The following is a 13869-nucleotide window of genomic DNA, read 5'->3' as shown; positions in this document are numbered from 1 at the left end:
TGTGTCAAAATAGAACTACATACCATGAGATTTTCAATTACTGACTTCTTTGAAAGTTGTTTTTGAGTACCATTAACTCAGAATCAACTCATAGCTGATTCTCCGACAGATTTCCAGAGGCGTTAAATTGCATAGGAGATTGCCCATCTTTCTCCTGTGCAATAGGAAGTAGATCCTAACTGCATGGCATTGGTTTAGCAGTGTAATTTCTTACGACTAAGCCACCAGAACTCCCTTCTCTGGAAGTAAATTGTATATATACAGATATTCTATTCTCCAAAAATGCTACCAGATAGATTCAAATCACCAGCCTTTCTGTTGTTCATACCACCCAAAGAAAGACTTAATTGCTTCCTTTAAGGATCTCTATTGTAGCACATTCTTTTGTAGTAAGAGTCTTGTTTTGATGGAGTTTTGGTTGATTATGTTTGTTGTAGTTTAATTTGTGTTTCTCTCATCCTAAGTGGTTCCTAAGGGGCCAGGATGGAAGAGGTGTTAAAGTTTCAGATACTAACCCAAAAGTAAAAAAAACCTTGGTGGCATAGTGTGTATTGTGTCAGTCGGCTAACTAAAAGTTCAGCAGTTCAAATGAACCAGTTGCTCTGTGCAAGAAAAGGTTAGTGACTTGTTCCTACAAAAATTGCAGGAAATCATATGAAGCAGTTACCTATGAAAAGAAATTAACTCATCTGACACCTTTCAACAGAATGTAAATTATATGACGGCAGATGCTTTGAACGCTGTTCTTTTCTGTATTCTCAGTGCTTAGAATAATGTACTCTCGATAAATAGCTAGTATCTAATAATAGATACTTTAATAAATTATATAATATATAATAATATTCATCGTAGTAGATTCTTGAATAAATTATAAATTATCATTATTCAGATACTGTTTTCACTCTCATTCATGTATCCTCTGTAGTAAAACTAGAATGGAGAGACAAAGAGAAAGTGTTTGATGAGTTTTGTTTGTGCCTGAGAAGTTTGATGAGTCAGCAGGCCTGCAATCATCTGTGAAAAGGCAAGTTATCATTTTGAAATGTCCTCTGTGTCCAGTCACGCACATGGCTACCCAGACAGCTATTTTAAGGAATGAAAGGAAGAAATTGACTCCAGGTTCTGCATGGTTCATGGGCACGAGGAGGCCAAGTAGAAGGAAAATGGGATAGAAACGAGTGCTGAGCCCTGTCCAGCTCCACGAAATCTCGTTGTGCTCATTCCCAAATCACTTCCGCTATAAAGCTCCATGTCTGCTTCCCTTCCCTAAACTTCACCCAACCACCCTTTATCTGACTTTATTCACCCCACAGAGAGTGTGAGACACTCCCTCAACTCAACTGATCTCAGAACTACTGAAAACAGAAATATCAGCTTGAGTACATGCCCAGAGAAGCCTTAACCATTTTACTGCCTCAGAGAGAGACTTGGTTTTAAAATGTGGGTGGCAAGTGCCTGCCAGGAAATGTCCAAACTATGGACAGTAGAAATCATTGAGTAAATGCCTCAGTCTCCCCATTCTTTGGCGATTTGTCCAAAGTTTCCTCAGAGGGCCCTCAATGGGACTGAGTTTCAGTCGTCCATTGTGGGAACTGGCTTAGTAATACAAACTTTATTTTCTTTATTCCCTTCTGTTTTACTCTCTCTTCTTTTTCATTTGTGCTTCCTGTGATCTCCTCTAAAAGACACAATTTGAACCCAAGTTTCTGTCACAAAATTTGCTTCAATCTTCTATGTAAATGTTTGGAAGCAGGAGTGGCATCCACTCCCTAAACAACATGCCTCTGGAAACTATGAATTTTAAGAAATGATGGTGGTTATAGAAAAACTTCAGGCCTTTTGTTCATAGGGTCGCTAAAAGTCTTGCTGGACTCAATGGCAATCAACAACAACATATGTAAATGTGGTGGGTCTCTGAATTCCAGCTTGCAATGGGTTGCAATGGAGAAACTATTCCCAAGAGGCACAAACTAAAGGTACCCAAGAAGGTTGAGAAGGTTGACAAAGCTGTGGAGTTAGTGACCCAATGGAACTACTGCGCACTCCGTCAGGAAATACTGAGGCTGCCGATAGCTGTCTGTGAGCTTTGTAGGCTTTATAACAGAGACGTTGTCGTTGCGTTTCTGCTGGACAAGTCTTCCAACAAGGCTTTTGCTAAGGCAGCATCTCACATCAAAAGTCGTGAGACTGTTACAGAACTAAAGCTTTCTGATGATCCTACCTGGGAAGAGGACAAAAGAAGCAGCAAAGGTGACAAACACAATGGCCTCCAGCAGGCACGCTTCATCTGCTCCTTCCTGGGCATGGAGATGTGTGGCCTGCACAGGTCCTGCTTCCTACGGGGTTGCAGCTGTGTTTTCTCTGAATGGGCCCTGAAGGAGATAAAAGCAGGGCTGCCTTCCAAGAAGACAACATCATCTTGCTCGATGGCACCAAGAAGGACATGGAACTGCTGAAGATGCGGATGGAAGAGAGAAGACTGAGAACCAAGCTGAGTAGGAAAACAATGAAACCCAAGGCAGCAGAAGCCTCTTGAAGTCAGATGTTCCCAAAGAAACCATAGGGTTGGCCAAAGTCACGATGACAAAGGCTGTGCAGAGCAGCTTTGACTCTGGAGAGAAGAGGCCTACAGGCTGCTCTTCACCACCCAGCTTTGCCAAGCGCTCCGAGGAGTTGAGCGTCTGGGTCACCCACACTTCCTACTGCTTCTGAGGCCCTTAGGGTCCCTTGGGGCAGGTCATTCTAGTCTTCGTGGCACCTGATGTCAGCTGATGATTGTCCCCAAACCTAGAAGCCACCACAGTCCCTTCTGCTATTTTGGTGGGCAGTGGCTTCAGAGGGCACAAGCTCTGACCTCTCTCCCACTTCTAGTTGGAGGTGTGCTGAGCCTGAGGGGGAGGCTTCACTTTCCCTGCTGGAAATCATTAAAAGCCCCAGATTGCTCAAAAAACCCACCCCAGAACCAGAAAGTGTAAATATAAAAAGGATCCCTCATTGGTGGTGAAAATTTAAAAAAAAGAGGCATGAAGCCCAAACTAGGGGCTGGCAAACACTCCCCAATGCTGGTCCCACTTTAGCAGGTGTAACTGTAATTAAACCGTCTTCTCTTTCCCTGGGCCAGGTAAAGGTTGGGCCCACAATTAACCCATGATAGCAGCAATCAAGAATGAATGATAATTAAAACAAACAAATATGCTGTACTTGGAAAATCTGCTGTCAAGGACTTCTCCAAAGTGCTGAGGAGCAAGAATGTCAGTGTAGTGGGTAACCTATGCCTGATCCAAGACACGGCGTTTGGAATTGCTCCCCTTGCACCTGAAAGTTGCACAGAGGACAGAACTGTTGAAAAGAGATATATGATTGGGTGTTGTTGTCATGACAAGAGTCCAGAGTGAAGGCTGCACAGTGGAGTGAACTTGGAGGTGGGGAGGGATTGTATAAAAATGAGAATTTTTTTTTTTTACTTTTCAAAGAGAAGAGTGAACTGGGGGCGGGGGGGGGCGGGAGAAAAATGCAACAAGGAATGAATGGAAATCTGAAGACTGTAAATGTTCATTAAAATGAATAATAATTTTTTAAAAAGTTAATGGCTCTGAATTATGATGTTGGAAAGGATTTACTATACTGTGGAATACTAAAAACAAACAAGTCTATCTTGGAGGAAGTACAAGTAGAGTGCTTCACAGTGGCAAGGGAGGGGATATCACTTACACCCTTGGGGTGTGTCACCAAAAGAGGGCAATCCTTAGAAAAGGACGTCATGCCGGGTAAGAAAGAAGGACTGCGAAAGACAGAATGATACCCAGGAAATGGATTGAACAGTAACTGTAACAATGGCTTCATCTTGGCAGAGATCATAAAGATGGCACAGAATAGGACAAGGCTCTCATTTCCTTTTGAGGTCCCTAAAGGAGCTCTGGTGGCCTAGGGGTAAGGACTTGTGCTGCCAATCCAAAGGGACAAGGTTTGAATCCACCAGCTTCTCTGCAGGAGAAAAATGGGTCATATCCTCGCATACTGCCTCTGAAAACCCGCTGGAAGGTCAGCTATAGGTTAGTTCCGACTCAAAGGTCCATAACAACATCACTAACTTTTACAATCTGAAATTTATGATACCTGTGAAGAAACAAGTAGATTAAAAATCAGACAGGGGGAAAACTTTTGCTTTTTAATAAATGAGATTTGGAGCAACTCTGTTAAGTCCCATCAAGTCATAGATGACTCATAGCGACCCTATGAACGAAAGAGCTGAATACGCATAATTTTCATTGTTTCTCTAAGTTTATAGAGTTTCCAGAGGCAAGTTATTTCAAAAGTGAATACCACTCCTGGGCAACTCTAGTTACTGGGATTTTTGTTTGTTTGTTTGGTTTGGTCTTTGACTACAATTTTTATTTTCCATATATGTTGTGCTTAATGCATGCACATTGTGTTTTATACAGTATTTCAGGTACATTGTATTTCACTGAATATAATGTAGTTTCTTAAATACTTGTGTCATAAAATTTATACAATTTGCATTGGGAAAGTCTGCTGTCACATACCTCTCCAAAATTCTGAAGAGCAACAATGTCAGTCTGGAGACTAAGGTGTGCCTGATCCAGGCGGTAATCTTTGCAATTACTTACTATGCATCAGAAAGCTGGACAATGACTAGGGATGATAAAAAGAAAATTGATGTCTTTGAGCTGTGGTGCTGGAGAAGAGTACTGAATATACCATGGATTGCTAGGAGAACAAACAGGTTCTTCCTAGAGAGGGTGAAACCAGGCTGCTCCTTGAAAGTAAGGATTCTGAAGCTTTATCTTACATACTTTGGACATATTGCAAGAAGGGACCAGTCCTTGCTTGGGAGTGTGGAGGTACAGTGCAAGAGAGGAAGATCCTCGATGAGATGGGTTGATTCAGTGACTGAGGTCATCATTAGGGGATAAGTGTGTCAGAGACAATAAGATTGACACAAGCTAGAGCATGGTTTAGAGCTGTTGCGCATAGGGTCACTATGAGTCACAGGGACTAGACAGCACATAACAACAGTGACAACAAAAACAACCTATAAAATTAATCACGATTGACCTACTCCTCCTTTCTGTTTTCAAATCCCTACTGGATCTTTCCTAATTCCTTCACTTCCTCCCTTAACCCACCAAACTCTGTCATCTCATTGATTTCCTCTCTCCCCAACTCACTTCCATTCACTCTTTGGACATTTATACTAGTAAGATGTGTATAAGTTATTGTTTTAAGGACAAAATTATATTTTCTGAGTGCCTAGAACAATTGAAATCTATAATTGATTGTTTTATTAGTAATCCACTAACCAATAGGCATTAAGCGCCCATACTAACTGTATACTCTATAGCAGACACTGTGCAGGACACAAATATGACACAGCTGCCGGGGGAGCTAGGTGTATAAATCAGAAGGTGGTGTGAAGTACTCCTGAGGGCTGACTGTCCCTTCTCCAGCTGTTAGAAACTCATTACTCTTCCCTAAGTTCCAGAAAAATAACTTAGCCACTGCCTCCATCAGGGTCACCTGTGAATCATGGCCTCTGTGGGTCTCTCTGTCTTTTTCTTATTTGGATCAGCCTGTATTTGTCAAAGGTAACTGACTCAGGAAAGTGCTGGAACAGAAAAAGAATCAAATGGGCAGAGAATTCCTCACATTTCCCAGTTGTGGCCTCTCAGAAGAGGCAGGTGGGATAAGTGGACAAAGCCAGAAGTCCTGAATTTTAATAAGCTCCTGCCTGTGGCTAATTTGGGCAGGAAGTGTGACTTTCAGTTCACAGGCGTAGGTGTGCAAAAGAAAAAGCTGTATTTCTTTATCTTCTCCAGAGTCACTTAGGTCCAACTCAGAATACACACATTCTGGCTCACTGATAGGAGTCATCACTGAGGATCTACTTTCTCTGAGATGACAAATGTCTTAGAACCTAGATAAGACTAAAGCCTCAGAGAAGCCTCTCTGGTTTACTTCACCCACTCGATAGCCACTGAGAGCCCATTTTGTACCCAGTTTACATAGGTCCCCAGGTCTGAGATACTGCTGAGTGAGGGTCCTTTACTGAGACCTGGGACCTTTGAGGCCACCCGGGTCCCTCATATCTCCAGTAACTTCAAGCACTCATTGGAGATAGGGACATGTCCCCATGGCATTTTCAAGGAGCACATTCTGAGCTTCTGCTGCTCAGAGCATACAGGAGAATGTGTACGTGCACACGTGTACATCCTCACCCCACAGATCCACACATGCCACATACCATAGCGCACACATATACACCTGTTACACCCGCATGGGGCGCTCTGGTGGCATAGTTGGTAGGGAGCTGTGCTACTAACCAAAAGATTACGCTTGTCTGGTGGTTCAAAACCATCAGCAACTCTGAAGGGAAAAGATGGGCAATCTCCTCCATGTGATTTACAGCCTCTGGAAATTCACTGGAGGGTCAACTTTGACTCAAAAATAAAATTTTACTACATCACATGCATCAATATACCCATACATATAACCACCTCTCTCTCTCTCTCGCCCTCCCTCCCTCCCTCTCTCTCTCTCTCTCTCTCTCTCTCACACACACACACACACACACACACACACACACACACACACCATATACCTGCCTCTCCACAGTCTGCCAAAATTCAGAACAAACTCTTTCCCTTTCTACTCTTGTTCCCATCGAAGCCTATTTCTCTCTTCTCTGCCTGCAGGTTCATCATCCCCTCAATGGATTTAGACTTTTTAAATCAAAAGTCTGAAAGGGGACTGTTCCTCCTGCTTAATAATCTACTGTAGCTTCTCCTGAGGTAAGAGAATCAAGTTGTATTTCCAACTTGAGTAAGAGAAGGGAAAAGAAAGACACACGGGGAAAGTGTGCAGATTAATATGTCTGTAAATAATCCTGCCTCACAGGTCTATGCTAGCTGGGTTTCAATCCAGCAAGCAGATTAGTGAAATAGAGGTTTAAAAAGCTAAATGTCCGATATTATATATATTAAAAAAATGGGAACCATTTCATAAAAGCATGTGGTTACAGGTATTCAAAAGACAAAATGAAATTGCAGCTACAGTGTTTGTATTTGAGCAAAAATTATTATGTCAAGGCAAGAAAAATGGTAAGGCTATGTGAAAAACATCATATGCCTTTTTGCCTAGATTTTCTGAATTGGCTTCAAACAACATATGAAAGGTAAAAGGAAAGTGATAATAGCCACTCACTGGGCATTAACTGATTGTGACTGTGCTTCGGCTCACTTTTAAACGTCATAGAAATGTAAGGTGTGGCTTCTTGAGCTCGGGGATGTTAGCAGTGTTTTTGTGGATGCTGCTGCATCTTTATAGCCACGAACAGTGCCTGACGTATAATGGGTGCTCTCTACAAACTTGTAGGAGAATTGAATGACTTGAACCAGCTCCATTTTTCACATTAAAAGACTAAAACTAGGGAGAACAACCATGCACTGAGATAGAATTTAAACCTAGATCAGTTGAGCACCTAATTTGAAACTGACCAAGAAAAAGAGAAGATCCACATTACTAAAATCAAGAATAAAAAAAGTATTACCTCTGATCTTATGGACAGAAAAATTATTATAAAGGAATATTATGAACAAATCTGCCAACAAATTAGATAATTCAGGGGAAATATAGTAATTCCTTGAAAGATTTGTATCTTTCAAGTTCAGTGAACTCATTGAAAATAAAACAGAAAACATGAATAATTCTTAAACAAGAGATTGAGTTAGTAGTTTTAAAATTTCTTACCAAGTAAAACAGAAATATATTCTACCAAATACTTAAAGAAGAATTAATACCAACTGACAAACTCTAACAAAGACCAGAGGAAGAGGAAACATTTCCCAATTAGTCCTGTCACAACAATACCTTCATACTGAGGCCAGAAAAAGACATCACATTTAACACTCACATTCACAATGCCTGTCCTTCAACAAAAGCCTTGACCACTTCTGCATCATTTCTTAAAACATTTGTTGATCATCATTTGTATTTTTTAAGATTACCTCAGATTTTACTTTTTACCTATGAAAAAATGCGTATTTGGCTTGGGGGAACATGAGGATGTTAGGGAAAGAAGGAAAGGACCCACATTATGAAAGGCCTCATTCTCCCAACTCATCACAATGGACAAACATACAAGAAGCACTCTGTTCTAGGGGGCAGAGAACCTGAGTACATAAACTAGTATCGCAGACTTTTGCAGGGTTGTGTAGAGCAACCGAGTGTTCAGGTTTAACCTTTTCCCAAATAGAATACTGAAAATCACCTCCGCAAGTGCCATGATGGTTTACAGTCATCATGGAGATTGCTATGTTGGGATTCAGCAGAACACATTAGGTCAAAACGTCTACTATCTCGTTCTCCCCACCCACCTCCTCCATAGGATACTGAATATTCAGTACTAATCCGAATATTTCCTTTTTCTACTGGCTAGAGATTTACTCAAGCCCTATAAAAATCAGAATCCTAAAGTCCTATGGGGTCCTTTCCACTCACAGGTTTGTTAAGTGATGAGTTCACTTTTTTAACTTAATGTGTACCAATCTCCTCTTTACTGATTCAACTTTTCATTCAGATTAGAGGAAGCCAGTTTCTGCTTTCCCAAGCAAGTGAAGCAAGCGAACATTTTAACGCCAATCACATTGGCTGCAACTCAGCAACCTCATGACACTGGCTGAAAGCAGATAAGTCACAAAGGTATACACCTGTGTTGTATTGACTATACTGGGATATTCAACTGTATGGATCAGAACACATTTTGGATAATGTCAGAAATTAGAACCTAAATTGGTTTTACTAGCTTTCTAACTTTCACTTCTACCTGAAACAGCAAGCGAACTTAACTTTTTCTTTTCAGAAATAAAGTATTTCCTATAACTTTTTCCCCAGAAGTGATTAAGTTCACTTCAGTTGTTTCAACTCAGTCTGCCTCCAATTCCAGATAGGTGTATATGTTTAAATTCATCTATAATAAGACATGAAACACTTGGTTATTGTTGTGTACCGCAGAGTCGGAACCCACCCATAGTTCACCCTCCAGTGGTTTTTCAGAGGCAGTTAATCACACAGGAGGAGATTGTCAAACCTTCTCCTGCAGAGCAGCTGGTGGTCTTGAACCACGTGCCTTTGGGATTGCAGTGCAACTTCTTGCTACGAGGTCACCAGAGCTCCCTAAAAAGTTGGTGATTATTTTGTTTGTGCAAGGTTCAGAAATGGGAGGTAGAACTGCCTAAACTATCCAGATACTCGCAGTATTGCCTGAATTCCACAGTGTCCTCTTGATGTGTCAATGGACAGGAGCTGCTTCTATTTAACCAGAAATGTTGGAAAATTAACATGCATACTAGTAGTCTATGGCAAGAAGTTGTGTTGCAATCCCAAAGGCACGTGGTTTGAATCACCCAGTTGCTCTGTGAGAAAAGGATGGGAAATCTTCTCCTATGGGACTTGTTGTTGTTAGAGTTGACTATGACTCATAATCATAGCTAAGAACAATAGCTCTGAACTCTGCCATATCCTATTCCTAAGCCCATCTCACTGTCTGTGACACACCTGGCCCCATTGTGACAATCACTGTGTCAATTCATCTCACACTGAGTCTTCCTCTTCTGTGCTGTCCCTCCACCCTTCCAAGCTTTATGTCCTTCTCCAGGAACCACTTCCTTCTAGCAAAATGCTGTACATATGTGAGATGGATCTACACAATCCTTGCCTCCAAGGAGCAATCTGGTTTCCTCATTTCTAGGACAGACCTATTTGTTCTCTTGGTAGTCTATGGTATGTTCAATCATCTTCTCCTGCACCACAACGTGAAAGCATCTATTCTTCTGTCATCCTTAGTCATTGTGCAGCTCTCAGATGCATAGTAAGCAGTTGTGAAGACCATAGATTGGATCAGGCACACTTTAGTCTCTAGACTGATGTTGCTCCTTAGCACTCTGCAGAGGTCCCTGATATCAGACTTCCTAAAGGAATTCACCTTTTGATTTCCTGACTGCTGGTGCCAAGAATGTTGATTATGGAAACAAGCAAGATAAAATCGTTAACTACCTCAATTTCTTTTCCAACTATCAGGATGCTGCAAATTGTCCCAGCGGTGAGAATCTTTGTCTTCTTGGTATTGAGCTTCAATCCACATTGAAGACTGTGGTACTTAACCTTCTGCAACAAATGCTTCAAGTCGTCCTCAGTTTCAACAAGTTAAGTTGTGTCATTTGCATAATACAGGTTGTTGATGAGTCTTTCTCCAATCCTGGTACCACATTCCTCTTCATAATAAAGTCTAGTCTCCCAAGCTATCTGTTTCACATACAGATTGAAAAGGTATGGAGAAAAGACACATCCTTGATGCCCTCATTTCTTGATTTAGAATCATATAGGTGTTTTCTTGCTCTGTTCTGATGACTGCTTCCTGGTTCAAGTATAGGTTTCACATAAGCACAATCAAATGTTCTGAGATTCTCATTCTTCTCAATGTTAGCTACAATTTCTTATGATCCACACAGACAAATGCCTCTGCACAGTCATTAAAATAAAAAAATTATTCTTCTGATACTCTCTGTTTATTGTTACTGGCAATGATATCTCTAATGCCGCCTCTAAACCCAGCTTGTATTGCTGGTAGTTCTTTGTCAATGTTCCAGTCATTTTGGATAATCTTCAGCAGGATTTTGCTTGGGTATGATATTAGTCATGTTGTTATATGCCATCGAGTCACCTGTGACTCATAGCGATCCCATGTACAACAGCCATAAACCCTGCTCTATTCCTTGCCAATCTACTGTCTCCAACACATCTACCCCCGTTACCCTAGTGACTGAATCAAATCATCTCATTAAGGGTCTTCCTCTCCTGTGCTGTCACTCCACTCTCCCAGCATGATGTTCCTCTCCAAGGTCTGATCCCACCTTCCAACATGTCCAGAGTACGCCAGATGAAGCTTCAGAATCCTTGCCTCCATAAAGCAGCCTGGCTTCACCCTCTCCAGGATGAACCTGTTTGTTCTCCTAGCAGTCCATGATATATTCAAAACTCTTCTCCTGCCCCACAGCTCAAAGACATCAACTCTCCTTCTATCTTCCCTAGTCATTGTCCAGCTCTCTGATGAATAGCAAGTAATTACAAAGACTATGGTCTGTATCAGGCACATCTTAGTCTCCAGACTTGAATCATTGCTTCTCAGTAAGTTGGAGATGTCTCTGACTTTAGGATTCCCAGTGCAATTCATCTTTTAATTTACTGGCTGCTGCTACCAAGAGCGTTGATTGTAGAGCCAAACAAACTGAAGCTGTCAACAATCTCAATCTCTTCATCATCTATCATGATGCTGCAAATTGGCCCAATGGTGAGAATCTTTGCTTTCTAGATGTTGAGCTTCAATCCACATTGAAGGCTAAAGTCCTTGACCTTCTGCAGCAAGTGCTTCAGATCCTTCTCAGTTTCAGCAAGCAGGGTTTTGCCATCTGCATAAAGCAAATTGCTGATGATTCTACCTCCAATCCTGATGCCATACTTCTCCTTATAGAGCCAAGCTTCCCAGATAATCTGTTCTGCCTATAGATTGAAAAGATATGGAGGTAGGACACACCCTTGACACACACCCTTCCCAGTTTGGGACCATGCAGTGTTTCCTTGATCTGTTTTGACGACTTCCTCCTAGTCCAAGTATAGGTTTATTCTTCTCAGAATCAGCCACAGTTTGTTGTGATCTACACAGTCAAATGCCTTTGCATAGCCAATGAAACACCGATAGACATTCCTCTGGTACACTCTGCTTTAGCCAAGATCCATCTGATGTTAATTATAATATCCCTAGTGCCACAGCCTCTTCTAAATCCAGCCTGTACTTCAGGCAGTTCTCTGTTATGTGCTGTTCCAGTAGTTTTTGGATAATCTTCAGCAGAATCTTGTTTTCGTGTGATATAAATGATATTGTTCGATAATTTCCACACTCTGAGAGATCACCTTTCTTTGGAATGGGAACAAATATAGATCTCTTCCAGTCAGTTGGCCAGGTAGTTGGCACAACTTAGTGAGCACATCCAGGACAACATCTGTTTGTTGAAATATGTCAATTGGTATGCCACTAATTTCTGGGGCTTTGTTTTTTGTCAATTCTTTCAGAGCCTCTTGAACTTCTTCCTTCATCACAGGCTCTTGCTCATATGTTATTACATGAAGTTCTTCTGTGTCCACCATTTCCTTTTGCTACAATGACTCTGTATACTCTTTCCATCTTCTTTTAATGCTTCCTGGATCATTTAATATTCTTCCCAAAGCATCATTAACTATTGCAACTTGAGGTTTGAATTTGTTCTTCAGTTCCTTCAGCTTAATAAATGCTGAGCAAGTTAGGCCCTTTTGATTTTCTGACTCCAGCTCCTTGCACATTTCACTGTAATATTGTTTAATAACTTCCACACTCGGTTAGATCACCTTGTCTAGAGAAGAGAATCAATATGGATCTCTTCTAGTCAGTTTGACAAGAAACTGTCCTCCAGATTTCTTAGCACAGCCAGGGTTTCATCCATTTGTTGAAATACGTCTGTTTGTAGTCTACCAATTCCTGGGGTCTTATGTGTTGCCAACATTTTTCAGAGTAACTTGAATATCCTCCTCATTATCATGTGATCACACGCTATTTCTTTAAATTCTTCTGTACCCCTTCTATTTTTTTATGCTTTCTGAATTTGTCCATATTCTGCCCATAACATCGAGTATTGCTACTCAAGGCTTTGCTGTCTCTGAAATCCCACTGGAGGATCGGCGATAAGTGAGTTGTGACTTGATGGCATACAACACACAGACACTTCAGATTTCTGATGAACTGAAGGGATTCTTCTGGTTCTTCAAAGTCTTCTTTGAAAATAGGTAAATGATGAATTAGTAATTTACCTCCTTTTTTAACTTAATAGCTGCAATTACCAATATAGGGAGCAATATATGGGAGTTAGTCCCATCTAAGACTGTTCCCTTGCTGAGAGAGGGAGATCCTCATCTCTTCTCACTACCATACTTCTCCCTGAGGTGGACCAATGAAGAACTGCTGTGCAGAAACTCTAGCAGCAAATTGACTTGTTGATGTAGTTGGTCTGTACCACCTTCCCTGACTTGTTTTCCCACTTTTCACCTGATAGCTAACAGTGGTATTCAGTGACAACTATGGCTTCCATTCCCTCCAATCCAACTACTTACCTTTGAACCGTGTTTCAGGATCTGTTCTTGGAAGACAAAGTTATGACTCACATAATTTCTGAGCACAAATAATTTTGAGCTAATTATAAAATCCAACATAAACACAAAATAACCGCTTAAAAATGCATGTAGATTTCCATTGATCTGATGGCTGTTTTCTGGTTCTTCAAACGCTTCTTTGAAAATTAGTAAATAATGAATTAAAAACTCATCTCCCTTGTTGAGCATAATAGCTGTGTGCAATTTTCACAGGGAGTTGTTAGTTAATATCATCAAAGATGTTCCCTTGCTGAGAGTGGAAGCTCCTCATGGCTCCTCACCACCAAGCTGCCCCACCAGGGGCCATGTCCCCATTAGCACCTTGCTGATCACAGATTAGACAACTAGTAAAATCAACAACACTATTCTTGCTTAGTTCTCAGAATCAAAGCTTCAATGCTAGAAGCTCCTACTAAATTGTTAAACTTTTAAATTGTAGGAAAAGTAAATTTCAAATTCTATAAATATAAATATGAAGATGAAGATAAAGATAAATATATGTTGCAAAGAGAGACTACTCCTTGGAGAGGGACATCATGCTTGGGAGGATGAATGGACACTGCAAGAAAGGAGACCCTCGATGAGAGGGATTGACTTGGTGCCTGGGAGTAGGTG

General features: G+C 41.1%; 1 pseudogene; it reads left to right on the top strand.

Annotated features, from left to right (window-relative positions):
* Positions 1-1931: 1931 nt before the first annotated feature.
* LOC102864764 lies at positions 1932-2712 on the top strand (annotated as a pseudogene).
* The last annotated feature ends 11157 nt before the right edge of the window (positions 2713-13869 follow it).

This window comes from Elephantulus edwardii, unplaced genomic scaffold, assembly GCF_000299155.1.
Source record: "Elephantulus edwardii isolate Elephantulus edwardi_28Jun2011 unplaced genomic scaffold, EleEdw1.0 scaffold00132, whole genome shotgun sequence".
Classification (NCBI taxonomy): domain Eukaryota; kingdom Metazoa; phylum Chordata; class Mammalia; order Macroscelidea; family Macroscelididae; genus Elephantulus; species Elephantulus edwardii.
The sequence above is the reverse complement of the archived record's forward strand: the minus strand, read 5'-3'. Positions and strand labels throughout refer to the sequence as shown.